The 21,333-nt window shown below is 42.7% G+C and overlaps 1 long non-coding RNA gene across 1 annotated transcript; it reads left to right on the top strand.

Annotated features, from left to right (window-relative positions):
* Positions 2,173–6,788, top strand: LOC109717229. The gene is made up of 7 exons (XR_002218122.1): positions 2,173–2,838; positions 3,381–3,708; positions 4,193–4,329; positions 5,228–5,292; positions 5,636–5,757; positions 5,861–5,914; positions 6,650–6,788. It is a non-coding gene; the product is annotated as an uncharacterized LOC109717229 (long non-coding RNA).

The following is a 21,333-nucleotide window of genomic DNA, read 5'->3' as shown; positions in this document are numbered from 1 at the left end:
AAAAGAGAAAATGATTAGTTCAACGACATAATGGTCGATTGAACTTAATTTGGATTACACCTATAGTTTTAAAGGGTTAATCCAATTAGATTTAACTAAATCCTAGTTGTATGTATTAGGATTTAGTTGGGTTTGAATCGATTAGACTCTAATTGTATCTGTCAGAGTCCAATCGGATTTGAGTCCACCATAAGGTGCAGGATGGCTAAATCTACATGTATTAGAACACTACACCAAAATTGCCCTTTAGCGGCAATTTAATAGCGGCCATTATTGGACAGCCGTTAATACTTTTTATCAATATGTTTTAGCGGCAATTATTTTAAATAGCCGTTAATTTTATATTAAATATATTTATTTGACCACTAATATAATCCTAACCCTAACTCTAATTCGAACCAAAACAAACCGAAGCACACCTCCCACCCTAACCCTGTTTGCTCCCCACCCCATTCGCGCCCCACGCGGAGCTCGACCTCGATCGAGCTCTACCCCTCTCCTTCACCTCTCCTCTCTCATCCCTCTCCTTCACCTCTCTGAGCTCTCCTCCTAAATCGCCGTCGACCTCGCGTGCACCGGCGCAACGTCGCCGTCGACCATCTCGATCGAGCGCAGCCACATCGCCGGGTTCATCGGCACCCACACCGTGCTCCAGCTCCTCAACGAGGGTTTTAGCGTCCACATCATCGACAACCTCGACAACTCCATCGCCAAGGCCGTGGATTGGGTTAGGTCTCTCGTGGGACCTGAGCGATCGCGCAATCTCCATTTGCAGGTAGTGAGCATTTTGTACGAGGGTTTTTCTTCGTAATTTTTATGATTCTAGCTTCAAGGACCAAATTTAATTCATGCTCTGATGATGCATGTTCTTCTCTTTATCATCTTGTTGGCCAAAGGACCATTAAATGAATGCATAGTCTCTACAGAGAAGTCAAACGCATCTCTTTAGCATATAAAGAAGATATGATAATTCTAATTCTTGATATTGCTTTGGTCCTTTGGATTCTTTGCGATCTCAATTTCTCTAATGGTGATGCTTCTCTTTGGAACAGGCGATCACTGCAGGAGTGTTGGCCAGGGTGAGCGATTCCGTGGCGCAGAAGCTGTCCGGGATCCAAAGGAGCAAATTGCGGAGGCTTCTTCTCAAAGTGGTATGGATTTTCCATTTTTTTCTTTTGTTGTTGTTGTTGTTGTTGTTGTTGTTGTTGTTGTTGTTGTTGGAGAGTGATCCAGGTATGGTCCTAATCTGATTTGTTTCTTCTTATTCTATCAGTTAATGTTGTTTTCATTTCTCTTTTGTTCATGTCTCTTATTAGTCTCATTACTATCTTATTATCTTGATTTCATCTCTTGGTTTTTATTATTTTCTTTTATTTTGCTTTTAATTTACATGAATGACTTGCAGTTGAGCCATCTCTGGGTAAAAAGTAAAAAATGAGGGAGATTTATAAGTTTGTCAGCCGCTTCATTCCCTCTGAAATCACTTTGTACCCTGCGGAAGCAATGTTTTCTCTTCTCGTTACGAGAGGGGTTGTGTCCCGATAGATTATCGTGCTGTGAGAATCCAAAACTGACATACTATTTTTTTTGTGATTATTCCATAAATTCAAATCAAGTCCGCATACAAGAGAAGCTTGGGAGGGAGGGAGATGGACTTAATTGTCCAGATTGAATCCAAAACCAAGCCTGAATACAAATTCATCAATTAGGACTCCCATTGGTATTGCAAAAAAATTTCAGGGTCAGTTGTGATTTAGAAGCTTGTCTTTACATGATTTCGTTCTGACTCTGCTTTATCTTATAGCATTAGATGAGCTATTATCAAACTGTCCTTATCCCATGATGTCTCTATATATTGAGTTTATTTTGGAGCTGCTTGGGTTGGGTAGCTGGTTAGTTATCAGTGACAATATGGTTTCCTTTTTCTTTTAGTTAGAAGAGCTACATATATATATATATATATATATATGTTTGTCGTGGTGTGTGGTGTGTGTGTGTGTGTGTGTGTGTGTGTGTATAGCTTTTAAGTGGTGGTAGTTTCTTCCATAATGTAAGCTGTGGGTTGTGAAAAATAAAATAAAGAAAAGAAAAGGAAACCCTAGGATTCATTCATGACCATCATGGCAAGGTAAGCTTTTTTCCATGTAGGCTTGACAGCCATTAAGAAGTACACATAGGAATATTATATATATATATATATATATAGGTAGATAATAGAGTGTTTAGTAATTATCATTGATTCTCATGTTATTATGTTTCATAAATGTGGTAAGTCTTATTAAGGAAAAAATTGTGTATGAAGTTGATCAATGAGAAGATCCAGCTGCTAGATGTTATCTAATTAAGTAGTTCATAAAATGATAAATGAATCTCAACATATGAAACTAGTACATTGGGTGTCCCTGGAGTTCTCTGCATATACAGAGCCAGAATATTCTCTTCATTATCATATCCCTACACTTGCTTTTTTAGATTGTTGATTTGTTTTGCATAAAATACTTAGTTTGGCCAGTACATATATAGTGTAAGAAGCATAATGAATAGGCTTTTATATATATATATTCAGCGATCAATCGATCTACTCTAGTCTTATTCTGTCGACGGTGTTGTTCATTTTGGTTTGCTAAGGGCATTTCAATAACAACTATTATAAATGCTCTCTCCTCCCTCTTCCCCTCCTCCCTCTTCCTCCGCGTCCTCTCCAAGCTCCGATCCCAGTCCCAAATCGCTCTGACATTCACCCCGATCTTCTCGGCCCCGCAAGGACGATCCTTGACCCGGCGATCTGATCCGAGCCCTCGACGGTGCCGCTTCTCGATTCGTTGCTCCGATCCATTGGTAAGAGCTCTTAATCATAAATTCTACATCAAGGAGGGAAGAATCACTCAATTGCGAGATCTTAACAGTTTACTCTAATATTGTTGCTCTAGTTTAGTAGCATATGTATGTAGTTTTCTGCTTTATAGAAATATATACATCTATAGCCTTACCAACTTTGATTATTTCAGGATGATCGAAAATAAGTACCTAGGCCTTGGAAATGGTATTCTGGATCCATCAACTATTTTGCTCTCACAGTCTGGTTATCTTACTTTTATGGATTGCAAAGTAATAATTTAAGTAGCCAAAATACATGCACTAATGTTTCATTCGCTACTCATTTCATTAGACTATATTTTATTTCTCATCTCGGTCATAAGTATTTTTTTTTTCTTCTCCCCTGTTAGTTAATTTTCTGTTTCTATTGTTGCTAATTGATTAGATTAACATATGACTCATATTTTTGTTTTGTGTGAATAGACTATAACGCCCTCCTATATTTACTTCTCGGAGTTGAATAAAAATCGGCAACCTGAGGGGTATTGATTTTCAAATTTCAGGACTAAATTTTAAAAAATTGAAACAAGAAGAGCAATCCACAATCACCTTATGCCGTGACTGGTGCCGCAATTGATCTTCTCAATCCAAACATTGCTTGTGCCCTCGCCGATCGAGATGGAGTCGTCGCCAGTCTTTATGCTGCTGCTTGTGACGATGACGTCGCTCGACATCTGGATGTGGATGCTGTCAGTGTTGGGGCTGTTACCGAGCGCAGTGATCTTCGCGCCTTGCACCGTCACACCGTTACTGCCGAAAATGGAGATGTGGAAGCCCTCGCTCTTCACCGTCGATAGCCCGCTGATGAGGATGTTGTTTGATTCAGCAATAGTAAGTGACTACATTCGATCAAGTGAACTGCATTAGAAATTTAGTACTATAGTTTTGTTAGGATCCAACAATTTGACCAGTATCGCTGTTTCAGTTGCAAGTTCTTTAACTGTTAGTTAATATCAGATGACTTAGATCTTCTTCAGTTTCATTTTGTATATTAAATTCATTAGGTATAGCCTCTTCTTTTTCTCTAATTACACTGAAATTTGATATAACTTTTATTCTGTTGCAATGTATGTCACGACAAACTAAAATATTAAGATTACCTACCTTTGTTTGGGTTACATAGTCATGTTCTGTGTAGTTCTAGGCCAGCATTTGTTGAAAGAACTTTATTCAGTTTACTCTAATGAGTATAGACTCTATATGTCGCTTCTTTAGTTTCAATTATCTTGCCTTACCATCTGATAACACGATGCATCACTCCTAGCTATTTGTAATATTTCTCAGTGTAACTAAATCTCATCTTACTTTCATATAGAGCCACAATGGTTTCCAAAGGATGGCTACGAAGAACACTTACAAGTGAAATATCTGGCCCCAGCGTTACTATCAATGTTGCTTTTGCCTTCCCTTCTTCAAGGCTCTCCCAGTAGAATTATAAATGTTAACTCCATTGTAAGTTCTTCATTGGCTAAGCTACTTCGTTCATTTGAAATTTGCATTTCAGTTCACCACTATTGTTGATTTTATTTTACTTTTTTAATCATTATGGAGTTAATATGATTTATATGCAAACCGGCTTTTATTTGTTTATATACTATGCCCGTATCTTTACTCTCAAATGGTTTTTGGTTCCCTTCGTTGACTGGCCTTTCTCCTTAGATGTATTATGTGGGTTTTGTTGACACGGAAGATATGATCTTACGAAAGAAGAAGATATTTGAATTTGTTTCTTTTTTTCCCTATTTTTGTGTTCGAAGTAAACACATTGCTTACAATGTACAAGCTAGGGATTTGCCCAAGATTGTAATAGCTGCTTATCATCTAATCCCCTGCTTCATATTCGATTCCCTTTCTTTTCCTTCTTCCCTCTTTCCTTTTCTTCTCCTTTCTCTTCCCTTCTCTTCCTTCCCTCTCTATTCCCCTCCCCTGTTGCTGCTACTGCAGGAAATTCCTGCAGCAGCAGTAGCAGTCTGCTGTTGCAGGCAGTACCAGCAGCAACTGACTGGCAGCATGCAGTCAGCTGCAGCAGCAGTACCTGCTGCAGGGACGGCAGATTAAAAAAAAAAGAAGGGAAAAGAGAAATAGAGGGAAAAGAAAAGAAAAGAAAAGAGCGAGTAAAACAAGAGAGAGTGAATGGGAATCATTGAAGCGGAAAGGATCGGAACAATTAGCAAAATTCGTGATTCTGATGTCAAATTGACACTTACAGGGTGTTCCGGAGTGTACATTTAAGTGCCCCACACATCTCGTTAGTCGCAATTTAAGTTAATTAACTTTCAATACATGTGAATTGAGTTTGGATTGAAAATTAGCCTTTTGATTGCATTTTCGGATGTTTTGACTTGTTTAGTGATTCCGGGAAAAGGCTCAGCTGTTGGAGTCGGCCGTGGACGTGCTGTTGCTATGCGCGCTAGGGTAAAGTCTATTTACTCAACTGATAAAGAGAGCATGTAGAATTTTGTTTATAAAGAGAGCATGTAGAATTTTGCCTACCTTTTTGTTTGTTTCAGTAAAACCTATGGCCTTTATCCTCCCCTGAACTATTATTTACCTCATTCTGATATCACAATTCAACGTATTTGCAACTGAAGGTATGGAACTACTGTAGAATTTTGTCCTCCTTTTTTTATTTCTCTTTTATGGTTGGGGGTTTGGGTGGCATGGGATGGGCGGACGGCTGGGCAAGTAGAATAGAGCTTGTGATTCTTTTTCACTAGCTTGTTAGCTTCCCGTGAATTTTAAAATATCTTTTATGCAGGGTATGAAAGTTGTCTTTCAAGTTGGGTTGGCTTTATTGAGATTTTGCCATAATGACGTGCTTGTTGACTCAAGTGTGATTTGATAACTGGATCATCTAGTTAATTTCACTCTCTTATCCTGGTATGTTCAACCTGTATTTAGATATATTGTGACTTTTAGGGTTCCTTTAGCATGTGTATGCTTATTTCTATTGTGTTCTTCTGAGTGAATGCCTATCTTACAGGGATTAGGGAATAAATTTCTTTCGCACATTCGTGAAATGGATTCCATACTCCAGGTTATTTTCCTTACAATGTTTTCATTCTTTCTTTTACCTTGTACTGTGCATCTAAATTTTGTGTTAAACTCGTGATCTACATTTATTTGATATTGGTAATTATAATCATGATGTTAAAAACTTAGTAGATAAGGTGATATTTATTCTTATATCTATGTTAGTAAGGTTTTAAAAACTATATATTGGCATATCTTAATGGTGAATGTGAGATCCAGTATAATTTAGCTAATAGTGTCCTTCATTTATCTACAGTCACAAGTAGATGACGTTGGTACTCAACTAGTTGTGGATGTTTATAACAACTTGTGGATGTTTATCACAAGTAGATGACGTTGGTACTCAAGGTGGTTTATATCTTATGTCTATTACTCCGAGTATTGTAAACTCTAAGATGTTATATTCAGGTATAATCAATATGGCATTTGATTTTACCTTAGTACTCCGAGTTTTATCTTCAATATCATCATAATATGAGTCGAATATAAGTGTACAGTGTCCAAACTTAGCGGCAATTTGATATAGAACTCTTATTTGTGGTTTTCTACTTACTGCGTTCTGTTTTATCTTTATAGATGTGCTTGTCTATTTAATTTGAGTGCTATTGTTACAAAATGAAAAGAAAAGCTAGACCAAATCAGTACAACCTTACTTTCATATTTTTCAGAAATTTAATATGATGATTTTTATTTGGTAATTTCGGACACTGATTTTATGACTTCTTTTTGGTTGATTCAGAACAGCTGGAACTACGGAAATTGAAGTAGGAAGCAAGAGTTTCAACCATGCGGTGTTTGTTAATTTTTGGCTACATTTTGAACAAGTATTTTTTGTTAGAACTTATGTTCGAAATTTAATTTGAATATTGAGATTGTAATTTGAGAGTTGAGACTATTTGTTATACAAATTGTTAATGCTTTTTGGTTACTACTATTTTTTAATATTTCAATTCATTGTAGTATTTAGTTGTTAATCAAGTATTTTAATATTAATTGTAATTGCCGCTATAAGCTTTATTTATCAATAATTTAATATATTTTTTGCAGCAATTATAATTAATTATAGCGGCATTTATAAAGTTGTTATTCTATAGTATTTAGCGGCATTTATAATAGTTGTTATTGTATATTATTTAGCGGCATTTATAATAGTTGTTATTGTATAATATTTAGCGGCATTTATAATAGTTGTTATTGTATATTATTTAGCGGCATTTATAATAGTTGTTATTGCATACTATTTAGCGGCATTTATAATAGTCGTTATTGTATAATATTTAGCGGCATTTATTTGGATTTTTACCAACCGCCGGAATAAATGCCGCAAAAACTTTTAGCGACCCTGCTAATAGCGGCAATTGTTAAAATTGCCACAAAATATTTTAGCGGCAATTGTAATTTGTAACGACCCAGCCCACTAGCAATAATAACTCGTTGGGCCCAGCCAACAGCCCAAAATGCTTAAGTCCAGTTATTATTACTAGTGTCTAAGTTCTTATAAACCCAATGACAACCCCTTTCCCATCCGATGTGGGGCTATTGGGATGTCACAGATGCATGAATAATGAAAATATCCACAAAACCAATCCACGAACAGGCAAACAATCATAGAGATTATCTAACTGAACCATTTATTAATAAACTACTAAATGCGAAAATAAAAGTAACCCGGGTGATTGTTGCTAGTGGGCTGGGTCGTTACATTTGGTATCAGAGCCGGTTCACCAGCTGTACATGTGTGACGAGTCTCGGCTGAGCCAGGGTCTGGATGACGGGCTAGCGAGACGAGTCTCACATCGCCTGGTGATCTTGGGCTGTTTGTATGATTGGACTGACGAGGACGTCAGGGCCTTAACGGGGGGAGTCTGTGACATCCCAATAGCCCCACATCGGATGGGAAAGGGGTTGTCATTGGGTTTATAAGAGACTTAGACACTAGTAATAATAACTGGGCTTAAGCATTTTGGGCTGTTGGCTAGGCCCAACGAGTTATTATTGCTAGTGGGCTGGGTCGTTACATAATTGCCGCTAATTTAAAAAATAATCGCCGCTAAAAAGTAATTTTGTTGTAGTGGAATTAGCGGATTTGATATAGATTAACTCTAATTATACGTATTAGAGTCTAATTAATTTAATTGAACTCTAAGCATGTATATTAGAGTCCAACCATATTTGAGTTCACTCTAAGGTGAAGGATGGCTAAATACTAAATATATGTATTAGGATTAGCCAAAATTGATTTAAATTAAACTCTAATTATACATATTAGAGTCTAACTTGGTTTCTTTTGTTTGAACTCTAAGTATATGTATTAGAGTCCAATCGATTTAATTATTTTTACCTTAGTCATATATACTAAGATAAAAAGACGATTTGATCAATTCTAAGCATATATTTAGAATTTGATCGAGTTTGAATATGGTTGTGATTTGACTCTAGTTTTATATGCTAGAGAATCGGGTTGAAATAGTTTGTTTCTAAGGACTTGGTATAGAGAAGAGGTTGGATTAGATTGTGCATAATTGAGGTTAGGTTTGGACTTTGATTTGGTTATTATGGTATAGGTTTCATGTATAGCTTGTCAAATTTGGATTGGATTGGAATTAAAGATTGGGTTCAGCTTGGATCAATCCGGAATAAATAATTGGGTTGGGTTTATATTTAGTCTTGGACATGAACTTAGGCCCATTTGGAGATATAATTGGGCTGGGTTTATATTTGGTCTTGGTCATGAACTTGGGCCCTTTCAGAGATATAATCTGGTTGGGTTAGGCTTAGATGTGTAGGTTGGCCATTGGATTTAGACTCGGGCTGAGTTCAGGCCCGTAAAGCTATATTTGGGTTCAGGCTCAATGTGAGTTAGAATAGTTCATGTATGTTTGGGCCAGATTTTGACCCATATAGTTTGGATTTAGCTTTGGATATGGGTGCAGACTCAGTTTAGGCCCATATGGTATAACTAGGATTTTTTAATTGAGTTCGTATGGCTAAAATTCGGGTCTAAACTATAAAGCTTGGATTTGGACTTTGGGTTCACCGTGTTAAAAGACGTTCTAAAATCATGTTTTAAATTTAAGTTTCATAAATTTATATATGTATATGTATGTATATATGCATACATATATATGTGTGTGTGTGTGTGTGTATATATATATATATATATATAAGGTCTCTTGACTATTTTAAGAGAGTTTCAAATAATTTAGGTTTTAAATTAAGAATTCAAAACCTAATAGATAAGTGAACAAATGAATAAATATTTTCTTAATTTCGCCTCCCGTCTTAGATTAATAATAATAATAATTCCTCGCTTCCCTTTTGCAATATTTATCAATAGGAGCATTGATTAATGCAGTCGGCAACAACGTAGCATGATCGTCGCTTCCGCCATGATCGTCGATACGCCGCTACTTCCGCCTTGATCGTAGATGTAGAGATGGACGGAGGCCGTTCTTCTCTTCCGCCGACGGCTAAGCACCAAACAGAAGATCGTCGGCTTCACGTCGTCTCCGTCATGGTTGCCGATGAAGCTCCGCCGTTGTTGTCGATGAAGAGATAGATGGAGGCCATTTTTCTCTTCCGCCGACGGCTAAGCGCCAAACGGAGAATCGTCGGCTTCAAATCATCTCCGCCATGGTTGCCGATGAAGCTTTGTAAGATATCGAATTTCGACGATATTGGCTAACTTTGACCAAATGGGCCAAAGTGGGCGATTAAATGATTTGGACAAGCTCCATTCGGTATTCCAACAAATTTGGAAGAGTAAAAATGAGTTCCAAAAATATTGGAATAGTTTTAGCGTTGTTGGACGCGAAAAGAAATCGAAACAGATCGAAAAACAGCGGTCTGGCGCTGTTGTACCGGTACAAGGTTGATGCTGTACCGGTACAACCATCGCGGAACAGTGCCTGATGGCTGTACCGGTACAAGGGCCTTGTACCGGTACAAAACCCGCGCGGCCGAGCAACCCGAGCCTCGGGTTTGCTCTCTGTTTCGCTGTTACGCAGGGCTTGTACCGGTACAAGACCCCGTGTACCGGTACAAGGGCGCGGCAGCAGCGGGTTAAGTTGCAAAATCTGATAAAAGGAGGGCTTTTTAGCATATTTTTACAATAGAGGACTTATTCCTCTCACTCTCAGCTCTCTCCCCTCCCACTCTCACAGCCTCTCTCTCTCTCTAGCTCCCTCTCTCTCTCTAACCGGTTGAAGGAGAAGAAGGAGAAAAGGAAAAGAGAAGGAAAAAGAAGGAAAAAGAGAGGAAGAAAAGGAAGGAGAAGAAGGAGAAGAAGGTTTTGGAGCTCTTCTTCACCTCATTCTTGGCTTAGGGCTTGCTTTGGAGCAAACCCTAGAGGTAAGCCTTAACCCTAGTTTTGGATTTCTAGGGTTTGGATGGCTTTTGTTGCTTTTAATGGTTCAAATGGAACCTAATGAGTTTAGAGATGATGGATCTAGCTCACATTGAGGCTAGCATCCATGGTTTTCCTCATAGATGCTAAACCTAGGTTTTAGAAAGGGTTATGTTGCTTAAGAATGGTTTAAATGGAAACCATTGAAGCTTAAGAGAAGGTTCAATCCCAAATTTGGAGCTTGAAACCATGATTTCTCTATTGTTGCTAAACCTAGGGTTAGATTTGGGGTTTTTGGAAATATAAGGGTTTGATCTCTTTTGAGGGGTTAGAAACCTAATTGCTATGCTTATAAACGCGTAGGCGAAGACGGTTCGTCGATCCGACAAGTGGGTGCGAAGATATCGCCATTTGTTGTGCTAAGGGGTTAGAGCTAACCCAACAAAAATTAAGCGGCGACAAGACTAGCACGAGAACGCGTCTCGGAGTGTTTTCGGCATCACCCAAGGTGGGGGAGTGCCATACCGAAGTCATCGGGCAACCTTCTATGTCCAAGTTTAATGTTGATCTAATTGCATCTTGTTATATCCATATAGGGTTAGGAAATGATTATTGTTGCTTATACTTGCATGCTAGTAATTCAATAAATATGTTTTGCTTGGTTGGTTATGATCTAGTATGCATGATGATTGTTGATGAAAACTACATGTTGAGAATCTAGACCCTATATGAGATGATTAATGTTTATGTTGCTAAAGAACTAGTATGATGAAACTAGTGTTAATAATGAGTCAAAATTGATGAGTGGCATCTAGTTTAGAAAACTATGACAAGTGGCATCTAGTTAGAAAAACTATGATGATTGACATTGATGATGTTTCCTTGAGATGATCACATTAGTGTAGTTGAGACACTATGAGATTGGGTACAAGTATACCTTGATTCCATGATGATATTACCCTCAAAGGGGTTGTTGCTGTTGCTCGTGAGATGATCTTGCTCACATTGCCTGTCTGCGCTTGGTGGGGTCGCTCCCCTCAAGTTGTGCGCTCCGGAGTTTGGTCACTAGAGAGGCAGCCCTGCTTGCTGCTCGGATAGCCGCTTGTTATCCGCAGGCGTACTCGGGGATAGTCCAGCTCGACATCCCTAGGAGATTGATATGTGAGCCTTGCTTGTGGACCTCGTGTTCACTTGGAGATTGGGTTACCTATTGAGTCCTACCCATGATTGATGTTCATAGTAGCTATTCATTGTTCATATCAGCTTACTTGCTTACCTAGTAGCATATTCTATAGTTACTATGATAGCTGTTGTAGATGTTGATAGTTGCTTACTTACCCAGCTTGTTTATTGTTCATGCATTCATGATTCCAGATTGAGGCATAGCTTGATATAGTTGTTTACATACCGCTTTTTGTTTAGTTCAGTTTTATATGTATATTGCATATATATCTCTCTATGCCTGCTTGAGACCTAGTGGGTAGATCGGCGGAGTCGGCGGCCGAACCCACTGGGAACTATTCGTAGTTCTCACTCCCGTGTGGTTTTGGGAGTACAGGTACACAGGACAGCGGGCCTTCGTCGATGGATCGCGGTAAGGGCATAGCGCCCTAGCTTTGATAGATAGCTTCCTTCACCTACTTGCATTAGCTCTATACCCTGTACTTTTGGTTATGCTTTGAGAGTAGATGATGTATAGGGTGAGGTTTTGGAGAGTTTATGATGTATATTCATTTGGAAAAAGAATGCAAGTTGTATTAAATGTTTAAAGTTTAAATGATATCGAAAGAGGTTTGATGTTTCAAATATGTGTAAATAGTTAAGTTTCTCTCTTTTGTATACTTGTATGATTTTACTTGTATCGCTTGCTCTAGTTGGTTATAGCACTGTTTGTGCTTTCGTTTCGTTGTTGATTGTGTATGAATGCAAGTTGTTTTCTTGGGGACTTGTTGTACACAATCCGATGCTTAGCCTTGGGCGGACAGGGGAGACTCTGTCCGTTCGGCGGTCGCGCACGCCGCCCTCGAATCGGACCAAATTGGTACCGTTTCGGGTGGTGCAGTCGTGGGGCGTGACAGTTGTGGTATCAGAGTGAGTTAAGAGCAAGCACAAGAGAGGGTCTAGGACGACCTAGGAGACTCTAGGTTGGCAACCTTAAGGTTATAGGTGCGTGAGTGCGACGTGAACCTATGACGCGGCGGAAGCTAATTGATTGGGTTTGGAGTTGGTGTTGCTACTCTAGTTATGTCTAGAGATGATCCAAGTGGTATTAATTTTTGGCTTAAGGTTATTGTGTTGGCGGCCGACAACACGATGCCGAGAGTTGAGAACTAATACACTTGCAAACTTACCGCCTGATTTGTGTTGTTTAATCGCTATACTTCGCGTTTACGACGATGTTGTTGGGTTAAGTAATTAACCAACTGTTTGCGTTTCAGGAGCTATGGCACCAAAGAGACGCTACGTGCGTAGGACCGCTCCGGCACCACCCCGAGAGGTGCCCGAGTCAGCCGTGCCTCCAGTGGCGCCAGTGCCAGCTGGGCCTACTGAGGTGCAGGAGTTGCGAGCGCAAGTTGCGGCGCTCACTGGACGGTTCGATAGGATTCAGGAGCTGCTGGAGCAGCAGGCTGCGGCGGCGGCCGCGGCAGCGGGTCCAGGCCGCGGTCCGCCTGCGCCTTCGGTTCGCGCCCCTGATGCGGCCGAGGGTGTGGGTGGCGTTTCGGTTCCGGTGGCGGCGCAACCCCCACCGGTGGATATTCCTCCGGCTAGTTCGAGTTCTCCTACCCCCGCGGCAGCGGCTGAGGAGGCGGAGCGTGAGCGTGGCTATGTGGCGCTCACGAGATTCACGAAGTTTCGTCCGCCTACTTTCGACGGAGAGGTGGTGGATCCAGCGACGGTGGAGTCTTGGCTGACTGCTATGGAGACTCTTTTTGAGGACATTTTCACCTTGGAGAGGGACAAGGTGAACTTGGCCGCGCATTGCTTCGAGAAGCGGGCCAGGACTTGGTGGAGGAGAGTCAAGCAGGACCGATCCCCGGAGCTTCCCCCGATTGATTGGGCGGAGTTCCGCAAGCTGATGTTCGCCGAGTACTTCCCCGACAGCGACAAGAGAAGGATGCGGGAAGACTTTCGCAAGCTCAAGCAAGGCAATCGCACGGTTCGGGAGTACGAGCGGGAGTTCACCCATCTCCTGAGCTGCGTCCCGGACGTGGCGACGACCGAGCAGGACCGGGCGGATTGTTTTGTTCGAGGGCTTCGGCCCGGAGTGTTCAAGTTGGTGCATGCCTTCAAGTTCCCTACACTGGCGGCAGCACTAGATCGCGCCCTATGGGTCGAGCACGGGAACGCTTGCGAGCGTGAGGACCGTGAGTTGTACGACAAGGACAAAGGCAAGAAAAGGCAGGGCGGTGGATCGGGTGGTCAGTCTAGCTCCAGGAGGCCCCCGAAGTATCCGCGCTCTCAGGCCAAGGGTCGTGGTGCTGAGCGATGTATCTTCTGCGGTGGAGACCACCGGCCGGGTGTTTGTGAGCAGCGCCGAGGGAGGTGCTTCAAGTGCGGGCAAGCGGGACATCAGATTCGCGACTGTCCTCAGGGAGGAGCTTCGCCCGCTATGTCGACTGCATCGGCCCCGGCAGTTCCAGCTCGCTATGCTCTGCCCCCTCCTGCAGCATCTACCGGGCGAGCAGCGGCGCCACGCCAGCCAGAGCCTGCACGATCAGCGCCGAGCGGGAGGATGTATGCCGCTCCCGTTCATATGGAGGAGCCTTCAGCGGCCGATGAGCGCAATGTTGTGGCAGGTATAATTTTGATTAAAGATGTTCGAGCTAGAGCTCTATTTGATACAGGCGCTTCACATTCCTTCATTAGTCGGTCATTTGCACGAGCGCATGATATTGAGTATTGTCCTGGGGAGCATGTTTGGCATGTTGAGGGCCCCGGGCGATCCTTTCTGATTAGGAAGCGATGCTTGGCATGTCCAGTGCGAGTGAATGACTGGGTTATGCCGATTGACTTGTTGGTGCTCAAAAAGTTGAAGGAATTTGATGTCATATTGGGCATGGATTGGCTCTCAAAGTACTATGTATCGATTGATTGCCCGACTCGAGTTATTACCTTTCGGGAGCCAGGACAAGAAGTGTTCACCTATCGAGCTTGCCAGAGCTCGTGCTTCGCCGCGATGGTATCGGCGACTAGAGCGAGGAAGCTGGTGAACAGCGGTTGCATGGCTTATTTGGCGACCGTTGTAGAGATTGACCGAGCGGTTCCAATCCTCGAGGAGTTGGCGGTTGTGCGGGAGTTCCCCGATGTGTTTCCCGCGGAGTTACCGGGTATGCCGCCGGACCGGGAGATCGAGTTCATGATTGACTTGGTACCCGGCACCGCGCCGATTTCTAAGGCCCCGTATCGCATGGCGCCGGCCGAGCTAAGGGAGTTGAGAGATCAATTGCAGGATCTTCTCGACAAGGAATTCATTAGGCCGAGCGTTTCGCCGTGGGGTGCCCCGGTATTATTTGTGCGCAAGAAAGATGGATCTTTTCGACTTTGCGTGGATTACCGCGAGTTGAACAAGGTCACGGTGAAGAACAAGTACCCGCTACCCCGTATCGATGACTTGTTTGATCAGTTGCAGGGGTCGCGAGTGTATTCTAAGATTGACCTTCAGTCTGGCTATCACCAGTTAAAGATCAAGCCGGAAGATGTTCAGAAGACGGCGTTTCGCACGCGTTATGGACACTACGAGTTCACGGTGATGCCGTTTGGGCTTACAAATGCCCCGGCAGCGTTCATGAGCTTGATGAACCGAGTGTTCCAGGAGTGCTTGGACCGATTTGTCGTAGTCTTCATAGACGACATTTTGGTATATTCGCGTAGCGACGAGGAGCACGCGGAGCATTTGCGCACGGTACTTCAAATCCTTCGGGAGAAGAAGTTGTACGCAAAGTTAAAGAAATGCGACTTTTGGCTTAGGGAAGTTGCGTTTCTCGGGCATGTTATTTCCGAGGGTGGAGTTTCTGTTGACCCGAAGAAAGTAGAGGCTATTGAGAATTGGCCGCGCCCGACGAATGTTACCGAGGTCCGTAGTTTTGTGGGCCTAGCCGGTTATTATCGACGGTTTGTGGAGGGGTTCTCGAAGATTGTGACTCCACTTACCCGTTTGACCCAAAAAGGCATCAAGTTTGTTTGGAGCGACGAGTGTGACCGGAGCTTTAAAGAGTTGAAGCAAAGGTTAACTTCGACTCCGGTACTCGCTTTACCGGTGCAAGGACAGGACTATGTCGTCTACAGTGATGCTTCTTATTTGGGCTTGGGGTGTGTGCTGATGCAGGGCGGGAAGGTTATTGCTTATGCATCCCGTCAGTTGAAAGGCTATGAAAAGAACTACCCCATTCATGATCTAGAGTTGGCGGCGGTGATCTTTGCCTTGAAGCTTTGGAGACATTATCTATATGGTGCTCATTGCGAGATCTACACCGACCATAAGAGCTTGAAGTATCTGTTCACACAGAAAGAGCTCAATATGCGACAGCGGCGGTGGTTGGAATTGCTTAAGGATTATGATGTTGATATCCTTTACCACCCCGGGAAAGCCAATGTGGTCGCTGATGCGCTGAGTAGGAAGACGGTAAAGAACCTTGCTTTCGATGTTACCCGGCAGAAACCCCTAGGGTTGGATATGGAGCGATTGGACCTAGAAGTGGTTGCTCCCGAGGTCCCGACTCAGTTAATGGCACTCGTTGTCCAACCGACCTTGTTGGAGAGGATTAAAGATCTGCAACTTGCGGACCCAGAACTCCAAAAGGTGCGGCGAAACATCGAGGAAGGTCATGGTGGCGAGTTCAATGTTGACGCCGATGGTACGCTTCGGTTTCGGAACCGTAGGTGTGTACCCGCTGATGAAGAGCTTCGCAAGCTTATATTACAGGAGTCGCATTGGTCCCCGTATGCTGGCCACCCGGGCGGCACCAAGATGTACCAAGGCCTAAAAATGCACTATTGGTGGCCGGGAATGAAAGGCGACATTGGACGCTTTGTGGCAAAGTGCCTAGCCTGCCAACAGGTGAAGGCCGAGCATCGATTCCCAGCGGGAAAGCTTCAAAGTCTACCAATCCCCGTTTGGAAATGGGAGGATATCTCGATGGACTTCGTGGTCGGCTTGCCTCGCTCAAAGGGCGGCCACGATGCAATTTGGGTAATTGTGGACCGATTGACGAAGTCGGCTCATTTCTTGCCGATTCACACCACGTGGTCGGGTGACAAGTTAGCGCAGGTTTACCTTGACGAGATAGTGAGACTGCATGGGGTGCCGAAATCGATCGTGTCGGATCGTGACCCCCGGTTCACTTCGCATTTCTGGAAGAGCCTGCAGGAAGCCCTTGGCACACGGCTCGATTTTAGCTCAGCGTTTCATCCTCAGACTGATGGGCAAACAGAGAGGACTATTCAAACTCTGGAGGATATGTTGCGAGCGTGTGTCATTGACTATAAAGGAAATTGGTGTGATCACCTACCGATGGCCGAGTTCGCCTACAACAATAGTTATCATACTAGTGTGGGGATGGCACCGTTCGAGGCCCTCTATGGACGGGTATGTCGATCTCCTATACATTGGAGCGATGTAGGTGAGCGTGCGGAGTTCGGCCCCGATGTGTTGCGGGAAGCGGAAGAGAAAGTCCGCCTTGCTCGCAAAAGATTGCTCACGGCGCAGTCGAGACAGCAAAGCTATGCGGATAGGCGCCGGCGAGATTTGGAGTTCGCGGTGGGTGACCGCGTATTCTTGAAGGTTTCACCGATGCGAGGCGTGAAAAGGTTTGGGGTGCGAGGAAAGCTAAGTCCTCGTTATATCGGGCCCTACGAGATTTTGGAGCGAGTTGGGACGGTGGCGTATCGACTTGCATTGCCCCCGAAGCTTGCGGGTGTGCACAATGTGTTCCACGTCTCCAACCTTCGCAAGTATATTCACGACCCCGAGCATGCGATGCTATATGAGCCTCCGAAACTTCAAGATGATTTGAGCTATGAAGAGTTTCCGGTAGAGATTTTGGCTCGAGAGGTGCGTAAGCTAAGAAATCGAGAAATTCCCTATGTTAAAGTCCGGTGAAGCAATCATGACGATCGCGAAGCCACTTGGGAACTCGAGGACCAGATGAAAGTGAACCATCGTCACCTATTTGAGGATTGAGGTAAGAGTTTAAGTTCGATTTACGAGTTAGTTGTTTCGAGGACGAAACTCCTTTTAAGGGGTGGAGAATGTACGATATCGAATTTCGACGATATTGGCTAACTTTGATCAAATGGGCCAAAGTGGGCGATTAAATGATTTGGACAAGCTCCATTCGGTATTCCAACAAATTTGGAAGAGTAAAAATGAGTTCCAAAAATATTGGAATAGTTTTAGCGTTGTTGGACGCGAAAAGAAATCGAAACAGATCGAAAAACAGCGGTCTGGCGCTGTTGTACCGGTACAAGGTTGATGCTGTACCGGTACAACCATCACGGAACAGTGCCTGATGGCTGTACCGGTACAAGGGCCTTGTACCGGTACAAAACCCGCACGGCCGAGCAACCCGAGCCTCGGGTTTGCTCTCTGTTTCGCTGTTACGCAGGGCTTGTACCGGTACAAGACCCCGTGTACCGGTACAAGGGCGCGGCAGCAGCGGGTTAAGTTGCAAAATCTGATAAAAGGAGGGCTTTTTAGCATATAATGTTAACAATAAGAGACTTATTCCTACTCACACCCTCAGCTCTCTCCTCTCCTCACCTCCCACAGTTGCAGCCCCACCTCTCTCTCTAAGCTCACTCTCTCTCTAACCGGAATAGAGAGAAGAAGAGAAAAAGAAAAGAGAGAAAAAGAAAGGAAAAAGAGAGGAGGAAACGGAAGAGAAAAAGGAGAAGAAAGGCTTGGAACTACTTCTTCATCTCATTCTTCGGCTTAGGGCTGCTTGAGCAAACGCCTAGAGTTAAGCCTTAACACTATTTGGATTTCCTAGGTTGGTATGGTTCTTTGTTGCTTTTATTGTTCAAAGGAACCTAAGATGCTTTAAAGATGATGGATTACTCAACATTGAGCTACATCCATAGGTTTTCTTCTCATAGATGCTAAACCTAGTTTAGAATAGGTATTTGCTTAAAAAATGGTTTAAATGAAACCATGAAGCTTAAGAGAAAGGTTCAATCCAAATTTGGAGCTTGAAAACCATGATTTCTCTATTGTTGCTACCTACGCGTTAGATTTGGGGTTTTTGGAAAAAATATAAGGTTTGATCTCTTTGACGGGTTAAACCAATTGCTATCTTAATAAACGCGTAGCGAAGACCTGGTTCGCGATAGACCGACAATGGTGCGAAGAATATCGCCATTTGTTTGCTAAGGGGTTAAGCTAAGCCAACAAAAAATTTTAAGCGGCGACAAGACAGCACGAGAACCGCGTCCGGAGTGTTTTTCCGCATTCACCCAAGGTGGGGAGTGCCATCCGCGAAGTCAATCGGCACCCTCCTAAATGTCCCAAGTTGATAATATATTCTTTGCATATTGTGCATAGTCTTGTAGGGTTAAAGATTTATTAGTGATTGCTTATTTGCCAGCTAGTAGTACTAGATGTGGTGATTGAATGATTTATAAACTAATAATGCATGAATTAATGATAAGTTATGATGATCGAGATGTAACACCTATATGAAATGATATGCCCTTATGTTGCTAAAGAACTAGATTGAAGTGAAAACTAGTGTTGATAATGAGTCAAATTGAAAGAGTGCACTCTAGTTTAAAAAACTATGACAAGTGGATCTAGTTAAGAAAAAAACATGAAGAATTGACATTGTTGATTTTTCCATTGAAATGATCACATTAGTGTAGTTGAACACTATGATTGTACAATGTAAACCTATGCTTTCATGAGATATACCCTAAAAGGGTTTTGTGTTGCTTCCCGGAGATGATCTTGTCACTAATTGCCTGTCTCGCGCTGGTGGGGTCGCTCCCACTCAAGTTGCAGCTCACGGAGTTTGGTCACTAGAGAGGCAGCCTCTGCTTGCTGCTTCGGAATAGCCGCTTGTACCGTCAGGCAAGACTCGGATAGTACCAGCTCGACATTCCCTTAGGAATTGATATGTGACTAGCTTGTGGACCTCGGAACTTGGAAATTTGGGTTACTCCATTGATCTTAACCCATATTGATGTTCATAAGCTATCATTGTTCATAACACTTACCTTGCTTACCCTAGTAGCCATGTTTTATAGTTTATCATGATAAGCTGTTTGATGTGGATAGCTTGCTTACCTACCCAGCTTTTATTGTTCATGCATCATGAATTCCAGATTGAGGCATAGCTTGATATAGTTTTTACTATACCGCTTTTAGTTATTCGCTGCAGTTTTATATGTATATTGTTGCATATAATACTCTCTATGCCTGCTGAGACTAGTGGAGATAGTGAGAGTGGCGCCAGAAACCCACTGGGAAACTATTCGTAGTTCTCACCCCCAGTGGGTTTTTGGGGTAACAAGGTGCACAGGAACACGGGCCTTGCGCGATGATCGTGGTAAGGCATAGCGCCCATAGCTGGTAGATAGCTTCCTTCTACCCACTTGCATTAGTTTTATATACGCCTGTACTTTGGTTATGCTTGGAGAGTAGATGATGTATAGGTGAGGTTTGGAGAAGTTATGATGTATATCATTTGAAAAAGAATGCAAGTTGTATTAAATGGTTAAAGTTAAATGATATCGAAAGAGGTTTGATGTTCAAATATGTGTAAATAGTAAGTTTTCATCTTTGTATACTTGTATATGATTTACTGTATCGCTTGCCATTTTTGATTATAGCACTGTTTTGTGCTTATCGTTTTCGTTTGTGATTGTGTATGAAGCAGAGTTGTTTTCTGGGACTTGTGTATATCAAATCCGTTGCCTTAGCCTGGCGGACAGGGAGACTGCTGTCCGTTCGCGTCGCGCCTATAGTGAAGCCGCCTCGAAATCGGACCAAATTGGTACGCGGTTTCGGTGGTGCGGTCTGAGGCGTGACACATATCATAATACTAATATTGATCATAAACACAATATAAGGATTAGGAATGCATAATTGTCATCTGCTATAATGGCATAGCACATACAATACTACATTGAACGGATAACACTAAACATAGGAAAAGCCCGATGACATTCGGGATGGCACTCCCCCACGCTTTTTCGCTTTCCGATTGCTTGTCGTCAAACTTAGCAATCGACCTCTGCCGCGCGCACGAGCCGCCTCGTCTTGAACCCGAATCCGGCGCACGACCACTAACACGACCCGATTCCGCGATCTGGAAATTAAGGTCTTCGTTTTCTTGTCACATCTTATTTTTAGAATGCTTCAAATCCGTTTCCAGATTTACGATCGTCGCCTGGCCCCCAAGCTAAACGAAGCCTAAAACTCCGTTTTCTAGCTTTAATCAACTTCTTCACCGGCTGACGAATCGACTAAAACCGTCGCTTCGAACTGGCGTTCGTAGACCTATGCCAAAATTTTTAGGTTTAAAAACAAAAGAGGGGTTTTAAAGAGATCAAACCCAAACAATTTGAAATTATCAATTTTGAGCCTAGTTTTACAACTATGCAAAAACATTATATTCCTAGATTCAAACTATTAATCCATACTATTACATCAAAATGGGTTCCATCTAAAAACCATTCCTAAAAGCATTTAGACCCATCTTAGAGATCTACCATTAAACCCTCATTTTGAGCTCTATGGTTCAATAGGTAAAAATCCATCATAGAACTTAGGATCTACAGCATAACCATCTCTTAGCCATTTCTAGGAAAGCTCTTTCGTTTCTAGACTTAAAAACCCCAACAATAGAGAAATGCCATTTAAGAGCTTATAAGCTTACCTTCAAACGCAGCTCCAATGGAAGAGGAAGAAAAGATAAGTATGAAGAAGCAACTTCCCAAGCATACTTCTCCACACAAATCCTTCCATTTTGAGAGATTAGAGAGAAAAAAATGGAGCTCTCTTTTCCCCTCTTCGCATGCGTGGTAAGTGTGGGCCGTGTCGTGTTGGGTGCGGCCGAAGGAGAAAAAAGAACACAGCTCTT

This window comes from Ananas comosus, linkage group 11, assembly GCF_001540865.1.
Source record: "Ananas comosus cultivar F153 linkage group 11, ASM154086v1, whole genome shotgun sequence".
Classification (NCBI taxonomy): Eukaryota; Viridiplantae; Streptophyta; class Magnoliopsida; order Poales; family Bromeliaceae; genus Ananas; species Ananas comosus.
Note: the sequence above shows the minus strand (reverse complement) of the source record. Positions and strands in the feature narration are given on the sequence as shown.